At 41.9% G+C, this 15,637-nt stretch overlaps 1 protein-coding gene across 1 annotated transcript in view; it reads left to right on the forward strand.

The window, feature by feature from the left end:
• meis2b (Meis homeobox 2b) overlaps window positions 1-8,015 on the forward strand; it is a 28,626-nt gene extending 20,611 nt beyond the window's left edge. The window contains exon 13 of the mRNA XM_041976662.1: window positions 7,329-8,015. The gene's annotated coding sequence lies outside the window, so the exon portion shown is untranslated. The remainder of the gene's footprint in view (window positions 1-7,328) is intronic.
• The last annotated feature ends 7,622 nt before the right edge of the window (window positions 8,016-15,637 follow it).

Genomic DNA, 15,637 nt, shown 5'->3' on the forward strand with positions numbered 1-15,637 from the left:
AAATTTTAAATAAGACAAAAACAATGAATAGAACAGACTCTCAGTCTCATTAACAATGAATCAAAACCAAACACAACCAAACACAATAAGTATGATAGAAAATAAAGTCTCTGTTCTGTAAAAAAAAAAAAAAAACTGCCCTTCAAAAAATATATAAAAAAAATATTAAACATGGAGCTCAGACAGGGAAACCCAGTAAAACTGCCAGTTAGTAAAATTTTATAAAAAAAAAAACTAGGAAAAAAAAACTGCGCATCGTTGCTGTTTGTGAAGGTGAAATATCTCCCTCATCGCTGCGTGTCAGACTGATCTATGAGCAGTGAGTGAACTGCTGCGACGCGCTGCTGCGACGCTGCTGCTGCGACGCTGCTGCTGCGACGCGCTGCTGCGCCATTTTTCACATACGCCCGGCCCAAAAGTAATGCGGCTCACTCGGAATCCTTCCGAACCTCTCGATTAGCCCATTGATGTGTATTTCAGAGTGAGAAATCGGAGGATGAGCACGAGAGCGTAAGAAGCCACTCAAATGCGCAACTCTCACGGCCGATGCATGAGAGTTGTTAGCCCTATAAGCAAATGCGGCATACCGGCTCGCACAGGTTAAGTGCTTCATTACGGTCCCGTGCTGCAAGATGCTGCTGTCAAGTATGACACGGGAGAGATCACTCCACAAGAAACGAGAGTGTTCAGTCGAGATACTCCATTGTGAAACCTGCTATCATTTAAAGTAAGAGAGAAAAAAAAAGAAAGAAAGAAAGATTGCAGCAGGCAAACTTATCGTGCTCATTTTTTTTTTTTTTTTTTTACCGGGCAATTAATTGACTTATTGCTTATCGCAACAGGCTTAGTCACTACCCACAGCTCATCACGATAGGTGAGGGTTGGAACGTAGATCGACTGGTAAATCCAGAGCTTTGACCCTCCCTCTTCACCACGACAGACCGATGCGGAGTCGCATCACTGCAGACACCGCACCGATCCGCCTGTCGATATCCCGCTCCATCCTTACCTCACTCGTGAACAAGACCCCGAGATGTGAACTCCTCCATTTGCAGGAGAACCTCATTCCCGACCCACATAAAGCGCTCCACTCTTCTCTGGCTGAGGACCATGGTCTCGGATTTGGAGGTGCTGATTCTCATCCCAGCTGCTTTACACTCTGCTGCGAATCGCTCCAGTGAGAGCTGACGATCACGGCCCGATGAAGCCAACAGAACCACATCATCCGCAAAGAGCAGAGACCCAATCCTGAGGCCACCAAACCGGATCCCCTCAACACCTCAGCTGTGCCTAGAAATTCTGTCCAAAAAAGCTATGAACAGAATCGGTGACAAAGGGCTGCCTTGGTGGATTCCAGCCCTCACCGGAGACGGCTCTGATTTACTGCCAGCAATGTGGCCCAAGCTCTGACACCAGTCGTACAGGGACCGGACAGCTCATACAAGGGTCTGGCACTCCATACTCCCAGAGCAACCACCACAGGAGTCCCCGGGGGACACGGTCAAACACCTTCTCCAAGTCAACATGTAGACTGGTTGAGCAAACTCCCATGCCCTCTCCAAAGCCCCGAAAGGGTGTAGAGCTGGTCCACTGTTCCACGACCAGGACGAAAACTACATTGCTCCTCCTCAATCTGAGGTTCGACTACACGATGGACCATCCTCGCCAGCACACCTGAATAGACCTTACCAAGGCGGCTGAGGAGTGTGATCCCCCTGTAGTTGGAGCACACCCTCCAGTCCCCCTTTTTGGAAAGGGGGACCACCACCCCAGTCTGCCAGTCCAGGGGAACTGTCCCCGATGTCCACGCGATGCTGCAGAGGCGTGTCAACCAAGACAGCCCTACAGCATCCAGAGCCTTAAGGAACTCTGGGCAGACCTCATCCACCCCCCGGGGCCTGCCACCGAGGAGTTTTTTAACCACCTCAGCGGCCTCAGCCCCAGAGATAGGAGAGCTCCAACAACCTTACGGCCACAGCTTCAGCTGGCCGCTTTAACAATAGAGGCACGGAACTCAGCCCAGTCAGACTCAATGTCCCCCACCTCATCTGGGCGATTGAAGCTCTGCTGGAGATGGGAGTTGAAACTCTTTCTGACAGGGGACTCCGCCAGGCGTTCCCAACAGACCCTACACTTTTTAATATATTTTTTTCTTATATAGGACTGAACGTCAACATATAGTTTTTGTTCTGTACAGTTTTTCTTATCTTATCTTATCTTATCTTATCTTATCTTATCTTATCTTATCTTATCTTATACACAACAAAGCAGTTGCTTACTCTTGGAATAACTAAAAGGCTAGCACAAGAGGACTTCAGGGTCTGCAAGGACTCATAATTTAAAAGTAAATCAGATAAATTGGATGATCCAAGACCATTAAGACATTTATAGACCAGCAAAAGAACTAAAATCAATCCTGAAACGCATGGGGTGCAAATGCTGCGATTTCAGAACTGGTGTGATGTGTTCCCGCCCTTTGGTCCTCGTCACAACTCGCGCCACTTAGTTCTGAAGTAACTGTAAGTTTGAAACAGACTTTTGGGGAAGACCAGAGAGCAGAGCATTACAGTAATCTAATCTACAAGAAATAAAAGCATCAGCACCTCCATGCTGGCAAGAGAGAGAGAAAAGGGTGGACTCTGACGATGTTTTTAAGATAATAAAATGCAGTTTTTGTTATATTTCTAATGTGTGTAGTAAAATCCAGCTCAGAGTTGAGAAGAACACCCAGGTTTCTCATACAGTGAGAAGGATAAAAATGTTGTAATTTTGATAAAATGATCTCTCTCTTGTCTTCAGGACCGATAATTAAAACTTCAGTTTTGTCCTGGTTGAGCTGTAGGAAGTGCCATCCATGACTTTATATCTAAAATACAGTTTAAAAGGACATTAACTGGCTCCAGGTCTTCAGGAGCCACGGCGATGTATAGCTGCGTATCATCAGCATAGCTGTGGAAATCAATCTTCTGATGACAACCCCAAGAGGCAACATGTACAAGTTAAAGTATTGGGCCTAAAATTGATCCTTGGGCAACCCCACATTTTATTTCATGGATTCTTTAGGAGCATGTATCCATAAACAGACTTCTTAGTCTGTTTACTAGAATCTGGTGATCTACTGTATCAAAGGCGGTACTAAGATCCAGGAGAACCAGAACAGAAAGTTTCTGCGAGTCTGAGTTAAATCTAAGGTCAATGACAATCTTTAAAAGGGCCATCTTAGTACTGTGATTTGTCCTAAAACCAGACTGATATTTTTCTAAAATATTGTGTTTATTTAAAAAAACTCAAGAAATTAAATAAAAACTGCTTTTTTTCTGCTGTTTTAGAGGCGGCAGGGAAGATGCCTGTCTGAAGAGAGTAATTTACTATGTTTAAAAGCTCAAGGTCAAAGAAACCATAAAATGTTTTTAAAAATGATGTGTCTAAAAGGCACGTTGTTGAGAAAACTGGACCATCATCTTTGCATCAACCAGGACTAAACTCTCTAGTGTTTCCTTGGGTAAAAGCAAAGCTTCAGATCTGTTAAAATCAACATGTCGTTGAGATAAAAGACTGAATGTAATACCATTGATATTATTTGCAGTGTCTGTTGCAGGCATAGATGACTTGTTAATATCTGTGTTTATTAAAACATCAGGTGTTTTAAAAAGGAATTTTGGGTTATTTTTGTTATTTGCGATGAGGTTTGAGAAGTAAAGTTTCTTGCCTGTTTAATGGATGATGTCATTAGCTCTGCCATTGCTGGACATTCATTCTTTTATCTGGAGACTTCAACAACGTCTCTTTCTCTGCAACATTACCAACATTCCAACAACTTTTCAGTTTCTCTAATATAGAAAATAAGATGTTGGACTTATTTCATGCAAATGTTAAAAATGCATCCAGCTCGTCTGTCCTGCCTCCTTCAGAATGATCAGGCCATAAGCTGGTTCTTCTCACCTCCACCTACAAACCCATCATTCAGCAGCAACCAGTCATCACACAAACTATTAAGACCTGGTCTAATGAAGCTGGAGGTGCTCTGAGAGGCGCTCTGAGACCACAGACTGGAAAGTCCTCTGTGAACCACATGGAGACGTGTGTGGTCAGGAATGGATAAAATCACTGGCTTCAAGTTGAAGGGGTACCAGACTGATGGAGGCCTGGACAGAGCTAATGAGCTGAACATTTCCCTTTACTTTGTGCTACAGAGCTGCTGCTTATCCTGCAGGAGGTGAGACATGGTGGATGGATTTCCTGTTTTATGTCCAGCTTTACAAGCTGCTGAGACATCCTCCACCATCACACCTGTCTCATGTTTTCTAGAAGCTAAGAAATCCCACCAGGATGATTTATTCCGTTAGTTTGGAGGGAATAACTCTTCCTCTGCCGTAAGTTCCCAGGAAAACACGAACGGAAAACAAAGCAACACAAGCGCTAACACATGCATGTTGTTTAACTTTGTTTTACTTCCTGATCTGATCACTTGATTCACAGACAATCCCACATGGAAAGTCAGGATATTGATGATCTTTATGGTTAATTAATCAAAGTGTTAGTACCACTATTGATTATGAAATCAAGTAACTATGACATCAATAGAAAGTGGCAGTAGTTTGTTATTGCACTGAAAAAAGAAAACAATGTGTAATATGACTGAATCAGAGGAAACAGCTGCTACAGTGTTTAACTGCTAAGACGCTAAACCCTGTTGTCTTAACCAAATGATAAGCTGCCTGAACCCACTAATCCACTGAATCAGCTTTTAGCAAAGCCATCAGCACTTTCCATGTGTTTAGACACCACACCAACGTATTCTCATTGTGATGCACCTGTGTTGCATAATGGTGAGCACAGGTGGCAAAAGTCAAACACAATTAAAGCACAGGCATCACTGGTTGAACACAAGAAAGTATGATCAGAATAGATCCTGGCCTTGGCTCTTGATGAGGGAACCAATGTGTGTGTGTGTATATATATATATATATATATATATATATATATGTATAGGTTTTTGTTTTGCTCTTGATATAAGTCAAACTTGGGGGGCGTGCCATTTCTGTGTGGAGTTTGTATGTTCTTCCCGTGTATGCGTGGGTTCTCCGCCATCCTTTAACTGTCCAAATAACCTTTTTGTTAGGTTATTTGATCACTCTAAATTCTCCCTAGGAGTGAACATGAATGGTTGTTTGCTCCTATGATGGCACTGCGATGGACTGGTGACCTGTCCAGGTGTACCTGCCTCTCACCTGTTAAATGCTGGATAAGCTCCAGCTTCCTCGTGACCCTTAATGGACTAAGCGGTACAGAGAATGAATGAATGAACAATAAACATTTATTTCTACAGCTTCATGTCCTGAGCATTGTGTTTTCTATTTTCTGTGTCGTGTTTAGTGACTGCTCAGTTGTGTTTTTAATTTTGATTGACTTGGGGCACGATTTGACAACATAGTTCAGTTCTGGCAGATTAAACTGTTTTAAAGGTGAGTTTGGTTTTGCAAGAAGAGTCTGAGATTTTGTGAATGTAGCTTGAAAATTGGGTTTGGTGTTCACAGTTTGGAGAAAAGGAGAGAAGCTTTTGAGAAATGTGTCTTAGCAATCAAGAAAAACTGTAAATTTCAGTCTGACAGAGTTTAATCTTCATCTGAACTTTTAACGTAGCTACAGGTCTGATTTTCTGCTTCACAGCATCCTGTCAACTACTGGCAGGTTTTGTCTGCAAACCCTCTCCTGCCTTCATAAGATGCTTTTTCCAGGAAACACTTGAGACACCTGCTCTGATTCTGACCTTACAGGATGCCATTATGGGTCTGATTTAGGCTTTTCATGGGGAAAATGTTGTGTGCAGTTATGGAGAATTAATCTTAAAGATTTCAGGAGGTTGTCAGAAGGACAAGCCAACATTTACAATGAATGTATTGAAAGTGGTGCACACATCAGTTCGCTCTGATTTTTATTTCTCTTCACTCTGTCCTCCTCTTTTTCCATTTTTTTATTCGTCCATCTCCCCTCAGCCTGGAAGCTGATTAGGAATCGTGGTAGTTCTTCCCCCGCCCTGCCTCCAGCTTCCACCTTTGACAGTTTTTAAATCAAGACATATCACCTGCCGACGGCACCAACACTGAATTTTATTTAATGCCTGATCTGCTCTGCTCAATGAGCCACGCTGTAATGACACTTAGCTTGATTAATAGAGCTCTTTATATGTAAATAGCAGCTGTGTTAGCTTCCTTCTGAACACCAGGACCAGTTTTCTTCTTTCCTGTCAGGTCATTCCCTACGCTTTGTTAGCTCAAAGAGCAGCTAGCCATGCTTCATCTGATAATGACACAAAAGTAATCAGAATCTGCAGTGAATGCTTCCTTCGTATTTTGGTAATTATTTAATTATCTCTTAATTAATTGATTAATATTAACCAGCTACAGTAAAGTGGGAAGTTTTTGCTTTCCCTAATTAGATTTGTGGTTGGCACTTAGACTTTATGTGGCCATAAATCTTGTGTACAGGAGGAAATTTTGTTCTCTGAGTAAAATAATAACCTTCACCCCGAGTTAATATGAAGTGCTCGTCTTTTTTCTCCTCCTTGCAGCACAATGTTGGTTGTTAACGACAGTCTCTGTGTCCTGAACTCGACTTTTTCATCCACGGAACCAGTCAAAAATGTAAATACACTCGCATCATGTGATGAAGCCATCGCAGGCTATGTGGTTACAAACATGTCCTTTTCTGGTTTAAATGTGAAGTCCCATGTCCAGATTACCCTCACATTATTATCCACATGTAAAGATTTCAACGTATCAGACATGATTGTTTCATTTTATACCATATAAATAAATATATATATATGTATATATATATATATTTATATATATATATATACATATAAATAAATATATATATGTATATATATATATATTTATATATATATATATATAATGATGTTAGCTTAAGAAATATGTCAAATTCAAAAGGTTTATAACAGTTAAATAATATAAAACCACTTCTTAATTGTGAAATATTATCCCTTGTTTCTTGGTTTTGGTGTTTCTTTCACAGGAACATTCGTATGCAGCACAAAAATCTGGCATTTTGGTTTCACACACACAGTCTGACACAATCTGACTGATCTGACCGGGTCTGAAACCCAAGATGGTGGCCGTGTTGACGTGCCTGACAAGCCGAATGCTGCATCTATGTATCTATGTGTCAGGGCAGCTGTGGCTACACATGTAGCTTAGCATCACCAAGGATGAATGTGGAGTGGAGTGATGAGTAATGGATCTAATGTAGCGCTCTGAGTGCCGAGCACCTCAGATAACTGATAAGGCTGTCTTCTCTGGTTGCAGTGCCTCCATCGTTGGCTCAGGGATCTTCTTCCTTCTGGCTGTGCAGCTCAGGACCAGAGATTCTGCTCCTGAGGTCGACTCTCACCCACCTGTCCCACACCCTCCTGACCGCCTCCACCTAACCTTGTTTTAGGTAGCACAGATGAAACCAGCTAGCCTCAGCTCATGGACCATCCTCCGACGCTGAACAGCGATTTGATTTTCATGTCTACTGGTGAAATACGATGAAGGACTTCAGAAGCAGAATGAACCGGCTCCTCCTTTAGATGATGTGTCTATTTTTATACATCAGCCGACCACAGGGCCACACTTCTTTTTCTTTTGTCATCAAACTTAAGGCCTTTCCCTAAAAAATAAGCTTTTCCTTCTAGATGGAACTGTATAAAATCCTTAGTAGGATAAAAAGGCATCACTGTGAAACTTGTTGATAATCTGAGGATAGTGCTCTTTAGTTTTTGGCCATTACTTGCGGTCAGTAGATTTTAGATACAGCTTTGACCACAATCTGTTTTTACTTTTGTTCTGATTTAAAAAAAAAAAAAAAAACAAGGAAAAAAAGAGGTTTTGTTTAAAAGCAACGTTTCCTTCTGCTGTTCCCATTTTCTGCCAGTGGGCTTACTGGACTTGAACAGACTGAAGGAAACTGAGGAATTCTGATGATGTTTTTATGGTTTCTATCTACAAATGACAAAGAAAATAAAGATTTCACTGAACAAACTGAAGTCTTCTTTACAAGCACAGATGAGGAAGATACGCATCTGACCAATGATATTTTTTAAAGCTCCATCAGTGTTGTGGGAGTAAGTCTGGTTTGGTTTGAGACGCGGTTTCAGTGGCTTCCTATTATTTCCTGGGATGATAAACAACAACAAACAAACAAACAAGAATAAACTGACATTCTAAGGTGAACTCAGTGTAAGTACAACCCTCAGTGTGTTTCTTTGAAGACAGTAGAGCTTTTATTTTGTATTTTATGTCCTCTTTATTTCCACATGAAAACAGACAAAAACAAAAAATAAAAAGGCAGCACAAGAAGCTCATTCATCATGTCAGCAGGAAACCATCGTATTAAAAACTTCATCTCACCCCGTTAAATATTTCCAAAAATTATTAATATTATCAGTGGCGTGCACAGACATTTTGAGTGACAGGTGCTCAGTTAAAAAAGGGCACTTTGCAGAGTGTGTGGAACCGCCACCTATTATTAATTATAGTGTGAATAAAACATTACAGGCTTTTATGTACTTGCAGATGTATTGAATTATGTTACTGTACATGAACCTGGTACTGATATGACACTGCTCTCCCTATCTTCCTCATCCTCCATGCTGGTAGATGGTCTACTGTGGGACAGTAGAGCGAATGGAGTGATGCATCTTTGAATAAGACTGCTTAATGACAAGATTCAGTGCATTACACCACGAAGACTAACACCAGTCTGCAACCACCATAGTCTGACTTCAAGGCCTCACCACTAGCTGTGTTCTGCAGACAAATTCCAGTTGTTTATTGATGATGGTCAACATTTCATTATTAGCCTACAATAAATACAAGATAACTGTGAATTCTTTAAGGCCTACCATGGAAACAACTTCTATTTGTGGGGCTACAGAATAATGTACTGGGCTGGTATATATTATTAATTATTAAAAGGCCTTAAACAGTTAACATGACTCTGGTCTTGGCTGTGACCTTTCTCCTTCATCACCTTCCTCCTCATCGTCCTTGCTGCAGCAGAGAGCTGCTTCCCTGAGCTGCTGGTGTAGCTCCTTTAACTTCTGCTTTCTTCATCTCTCTTTTCTAGGCTACAGGTTATAAAAGCTGATTTTTCAAATTATTACAATCTGTGACAAGAGATGGACGACTGGAGAACGCTGTGATGTGGTTTATGAAAACATGGTGAAAACTTCACAGAAGAAAAAGCCAAATGTTTGTAGTGACCACGTAGCCAAACATCTGGCAAGCTACCACTGTTCATGGCTGGTGAAGCTACCACTGTTCATGGCTGGTGAAGCTACCACTGTTCATGGCTGGTGAAGCTACCGCTGATCATGGCTGGTGAAGCTACCACTGATCATGGCTGGTGAAGCTACCACTGATCATGGCTGGTGAAGCTACCGCTGATCATGGCTGGTGAAGCTACCCCTGATCAAGGCTGGTGAAGCTACCGCTGTTCATGGCTGGTGAAGCTACCGCTGTTCATGGCTGGTGCTGGTGAAGCTACCGCTGATCATGGCTGGTGAAGCTACTGCTGTTCATGGCTGGTGAAGCTACCGCTGATCATGGCTGGTGAAGCTACCGCTGATCATGGCTGGTGAAGCTACTGCTGTTCATGGCTGGTGAAGCTACCGCTGATCATGGCTGGTGAAGCTACCGCTGATCATGGCTGGTGAAGCTACCACGGATCATGGCTGGTGAAGCTACCGCTGATCATGGCTGGTGAAGCTACCACGGCTGGTGAAGCTACCACGGATCATGAATGAATGAATGAATGAAAATGAATGAAAAATACTTTATTAATCCCTTTGCAGGGAAATTCATGTTTTCAGTACAACCCATCCAAGACTAGACAAAACAACATATGATGACACAAACAGAACAGGCATACACTGACGGAGCAGCCATTTCTACAGCGCTCCTTGTCTTAGATATAGATGAAAGGAACATTAGGGAGTAAGATGTAGCTGAGAGGATAAAAAATAGGCATCTCCACACTGGGCCTAAGGGCCCATTATTGAGATACAAAAACACTCCTCAGTACATACAAAAACATAACTCAGACAATCACAACATGAGAAACACGTGGCGGGGGGGGGGAGGGGGGGGGACTCCCATCGCAGCAAGTGCAGACGCAGCTGCATTCTCAGAGCGCGTCCAATGAACCCACTGCCCGGGAGTGGAAGGAGGTGGAAGGACAGCAAGGCAGTGAATAACGGGGAGGTGTATCTGTAGTGGTGTATCTGTAGTCGTGTACTTGAGTGTGGTGCGTGTGTGTGCGTAGAAGTGAGCATATGAACTTTGCCCCAGTTCTCCCTCACAGTCTCTGCCACCTGATGATAGTGAGGCATCCTTGAGGGCTGATCCAGGTTGAAGTCCATCGCCCGTGAAGAGGGTGAGGGGAGGGTGGGGGACTGAGCGTCCATCAGCAAAACATTCCAGGGAGCTTTCAGCCAGCCATTCAAGGCCAGCACAGGGAGCCAAATTTGATAACAGCATTTGTTTTGGTTCAGGCCAGAGCTGTTTCGTCTGCCTTAAGTCTCTCAGTGGTCCCACTGGCGACTCCCAATGATCCGAATTTTGGGTCAATTTCCATCCAGCCGAGCTGACAACTTCTCCAAGTTGGTGACCACCTCACGTACAAGCCCAGAAAGCGCAACCAGTTTGCCATCCAGAACTGGAATAGCCTCCAGTTTACGATTCAGCTCCTGTACCGCCACAGCCTGATTGTTCGTAGCTCGGCACACACCCGCACAGAAATCCGGCAGCTTGCCAGTGACTGCCGACAGTGTCCGAATTTTGCGATATGCCAGGAAACCGCCCGCTCCAAACAGCAGAAACCCAGTTATCATGAAACCGAATGTATAGATGTCCTCCACGTCCTCGACAGAAAGAATCGACAGACACATGACTTTCCACACTCCCCAGGAATCCATCACATATCCAGCCGAAAACGTTCCGCCAGGGCAAGCAGGCTCCCCCACGCCTGTTTTCCGGTTCGAATAAATTTGGTCGATTGCATTTAGGGACCAGCTGATCAAATCCATATCCAAGATTTAGTTTTGGAAGGAAATGCAGAGAGAGGCTCAGAGATGACAGGACAGTAGCAGCAGGGCAGAGTGAGAGGGAGGGAGAAGAAAAAGCGTCTGCCTCGGTTGAGAGCCGGAAGTAATGCTGGTGAAGCTACCACGGCTGGTGAAGCTACCGCTGTTCATGGCTGGTGAAGCTACCGCTGTTCATGGCTGGTGAAGCTACCGCTGATCATGGCTGGTGAAGCTACCGCTGATCATGGCTGGTGAAGCTACCGCTGATCATGGCTGGTGAAGCTACCACGGCTGGTGAAGCTACCGCTGTTCATGGCTGGTGAAGCTACCGCTGATCATGGCTGGTGAAGCTACCGCTGATCATGGCTGGTGAAGCTACCGCTGATCATGGCTGGTGAAGCTCATTGAGCGGCTAATTCAGACTCAGCCGTTCAGGCTGTAATGAGACAGACAGGCTACTTTACAACAGGGATGAATAGTTTGTATCAGGCTGAGTTTAGGAGCAACAGGTGCCTCGAAATAGTTCAGCGTTACCTGAGTAGTGGAAGGTGGAGCGGTGGGAGGTAACTTCGGCTGCACGTGCTTACAAGGTGCCTCGCTGACGCCGGCTTTGCGTGATCAAGTTGCCAAAGAAACGACGGGAACGAAACATGTGTGTAAGGGGTGTGTGATTGCGTCAACATAGTGGGCCACATACAGTATATGAAAAATAATTCTGATAAAAAGGGCACTTTTTCTTCCCCGACAGCAAAGGCACCACTGAGGCTCCATCTGTGTATGCCAGTGGCTGTTATTGTTGTTGTCGGTAAAACAGAAAAGAACAGAAAGAAAATGTCTTACTGATTTCAGGGGAAAATGTGGAAATAATTCCATCTGGAAAAAAAAGAAAGAAAAAAAACAGATACGTGTTCTGTTGCTTTGTTTTCCAGACATTTTTATTAAACTTCTGTGTTTTTTTTCCAGTAACAACCAGACGTGATTTCTTCAGCTCCGCCAACCATTGAACATAAATTGGTTCTGAAAGCTGCCAGAAATCAAAGCAGATTGGTAGAAAATGTGGGTCAGAGCTGCAGCAAATAAAGCTCAGATTATTTTCTAAACCAGTCCAGCTCTGCAGGCCAGACACCTTCCTCTGCTTCATGTGGGGAAAAGAAAAAAAAGTGAATTATTATCAGAAAATAATAGCAAGAATTATAATAATCATCCAGATTATTACTGACAGGATGAAACCTTGTAAAATAAAATAATTTACTCTCCACATCTTCTCATATCAGTATTGACAGCTCTGCAACATGATGCAGCCGTAGGAGACGGAAATCCTCCGGGTAACAGAGTTCATACTTCTCATGAACTAGTTCACAGTTCAGTTTGTTCAGTTTAAAATTAATAGGTCACATATATAAATACACACATATATATTTATAGGCTGTCTAATTATCAAACTTTTTAATCAGCTTTCAAATGAATCATGATTAATCACCATTCGCGATTATGACTGAAGTTTTCCAGTTTTTGCTGTATAGTATCACCAGAAAGAATATTTACTGCTACCTGACCTTTCCAGTAAATGCAGCAGGTAATGTACTTCTGTATGTTGTTCTAAATCATCTCTATTATATTCTAGATCATATTTCAGAATTAATTTATCATCATATACATATATGATGCATGAAGGGGCGGGGTGACTCCGTGGGTAGAGGGCTGCCGGTTCGATCTGTAGAGAAGGTCCTGCAAAAAACAACACTTTAGGGTTAATATGTGACGTGTGAACCATAAATCGCTAGTTTCCTCCTTCTCAGCTGAACCATAAAGAAACACAACTGGAGAAAAGCCGAACAAAAACAGAGACGACCAGAGCAGACACGCTGGTGCAAAACGCAGCGGCACTGTTGCAAGTTTAAGAAAGAACGCAGGAAAATTGCAGGTGTGGAACCCTCCCATCAGGAAAAGAAGGCCACAGGTCAAATACATTTTGAGTTGTTGTGTTCAGCTCCTGATACTTGTGTTTTAATCGTGATCAAGGTGCGCTGCATATGTTTACCATTTTGCACCACAAGTGCATCACAATGCAAATGTGTTGATATGTAGTGTCTAAGAACGTGAAACAGGATTAAGGTTTTGAGCAAAGGGGAGACCAGTGTTTAGACTTCTGAGAATTTAGCTTAAAGAATAGAGTTTAGTGTTTTAGCAATTAAGAAATACTGAGACTATCTTAGACTAAAAGAAAATAGTGTTCATTCTAATCTGCTGTTATCCAACAGCAATGTCAATTCAGTTTAACATCATCTGTCCTTTTTCCAGACCACCAGTGTCCCTCTCTCTTAGTTTTACAAAGAAATCTGCATCTTTTGTCAGCCAGGCCTTCCTCCCCTGCAGCTCTATCCGTCTGGATCTTTATAGAAGTTTGTTTTTCCAGATTATGGTAAGACAGAGGAGGATTTGGACACTAAATCTGCAGCACAGGCTTCTGCTCTACAATCAAAGTGACACATGTTGCAGTTTTTTCACCTGATGTTTATATTGCCAGTCGTTTCTATCCTGTGTGACAGTCCCTCACACTGTAGAATAGAATAGAATAGAATAGAAAGCCTTTATTGTAATTATAGAGTACAGTAAGATTTAAAAGCAGCTCCGTAAATGTGCACACATAGTACTAACCTTTTTTTTTTTAGTGTAAATAAAGAACACAAAATAAGAACACCATATAAATAGCAGCTATAAAAAGCACTCAAGACTCAAAATGAATGGATTGCACATGTATGAGCAGGTGTTATTACACCTAGTTGGTATTATAACAACAGTCTGAGATTAGTGCAGTAGTCTGAATGTGTTTAGTAACATAAGTATATAAGTATATAAGTGATCAGTGCAGGAGCATCAGTGCACGACATTAGTGCAGGTTTGAGTTCAGTATGGTAACAGCTTTGGGAAAGAAGCTGTCTCTGAGGATGTTTGTTTGGATCATGTGGACCTGCAGCGCCTGCCAGAGGGCAACAGGTCAAAGAGGTGAAAACCGGGAAGAGCAGAGTGGAGTTTTTACTACTTCTGCTCAACATCCCCACCCGTACCTGGCCACCCTCCTTCGTCTTATCTTATTTTTATTTTTTTTGTGATCAAATATTTTATTCCTTTTTTTTAACATAAATTGTTCACCCCTGGCCACGCCCTACTCAACCAATCACTCGGTCCTTAAGCCGTCAATAACAACAAATCATAATTATAAATCAAGGAAACAAGAGATAATGATATAATGGAACTACGACAGCTGCAAAATGGTAACTCAATCTTAAATTCATCTTTCAATTTGGACTTTAATTTTATCTGCTGCTACATGCCAAAATAGAATATTTTGTTGCTTTGCATTATGGATTCGGGCCGTAGATATTTCCAAATAAAATATATCAAGAAAAGCCAAATACCAATGTGAGATGTTAAGCTTTTGTGGTGGTTTCCATCTTACTGCAATAATTTTCTATGCTGCTGTTAGACCAGCAAGTAGTTTCCCTTTTTCACACTGTGATGCATTTATCATAGATAAATTGTTTACAATAAGTGTTTGAGGATTTACTGTAACATTTGTGCTGTTTTCAAAGTTAGTGCAGCTGCAATTTCTTTCCAAAACCTGGCAACAGGTTTGCATTTCCAGACCATATGTAAGTCCCCGGTTTATTCTGAAAGCATAATGTACATAAAAAGTTATCTAGGACCTTCATTCGGTAAAGCTGCAGGGTGTTAAATAAGTTCTATGCACAAACTGATAATGAATGACCTGATGATCTGGATTTCTAGAAGATAGAATTATATTATTCCATACCTCATTCCAGTTAAAATTTGAGTCCCAATCTTATATACCCTTCTCCATAATCTAGAACTAAAGGTTTATAAAAATCTTTTAAAATGTATTGGTATACAGTAGTCACCACACCCCTTGTTTTTAACTTATCTAAGAGCTCAAACAAGGGATGTTCAGAAAAGTTTTCATTTAGTACTCTTTGCACCTTAAGTGCAGCTCTAATCTGCAAGTAGAAAATGATGTATTCTATAAAATAATACTATTCTCAATATCTTGAAAGTCATGCAGGCCATTTCCATCATAAATATCCCTGTTCTCTCCATTGTGGGAACTGGATGGGTCTACCCCCAATTTGTAAACTAAAATTATTAAAGATTGGGGCGTTCAAGTGCCACTGAGTTGAAATGTTACCTAGCTTTTCCAATGCCAAGTTGATATCAGACAAGATACCATTTAACCAAATTTCAACTTGCACATTTTGATTGTTAAATTAGACAATAGAACCTCTCTGAGAGACCACAGATGCCCTCAATTTTCTTCTAATCTGTGCCATGAGACATTGGTTGTAGTACTAAACCATGTACTAAGTGGATGAAGAGTAAAAGCCCAGAAATAGAGTTTAAACATTGGTAGTGACAATCTTCTGTCCTTTTTATTTTGCTGGAGTATATATTTTTACATGAGGCTTCTTGCCCTTCCATATAAATTTGTTAATATCTTTATGTAATTTTTTCCCAACTCCCCTCTGGAGGAGC

This window comes from Melanotaenia boesemani, chromosome 22 (assembly GCF_017639745.1).
Source record: "Melanotaenia boesemani isolate fMelBoe1 chromosome 22, fMelBoe1.pri, whole genome shotgun sequence".
NCBI classification, from domain to species: domain Eukaryota; kingdom Metazoa; phylum Chordata; class Actinopteri; order Atheriniformes; family Melanotaeniidae; genus Melanotaenia; species Melanotaenia boesemani.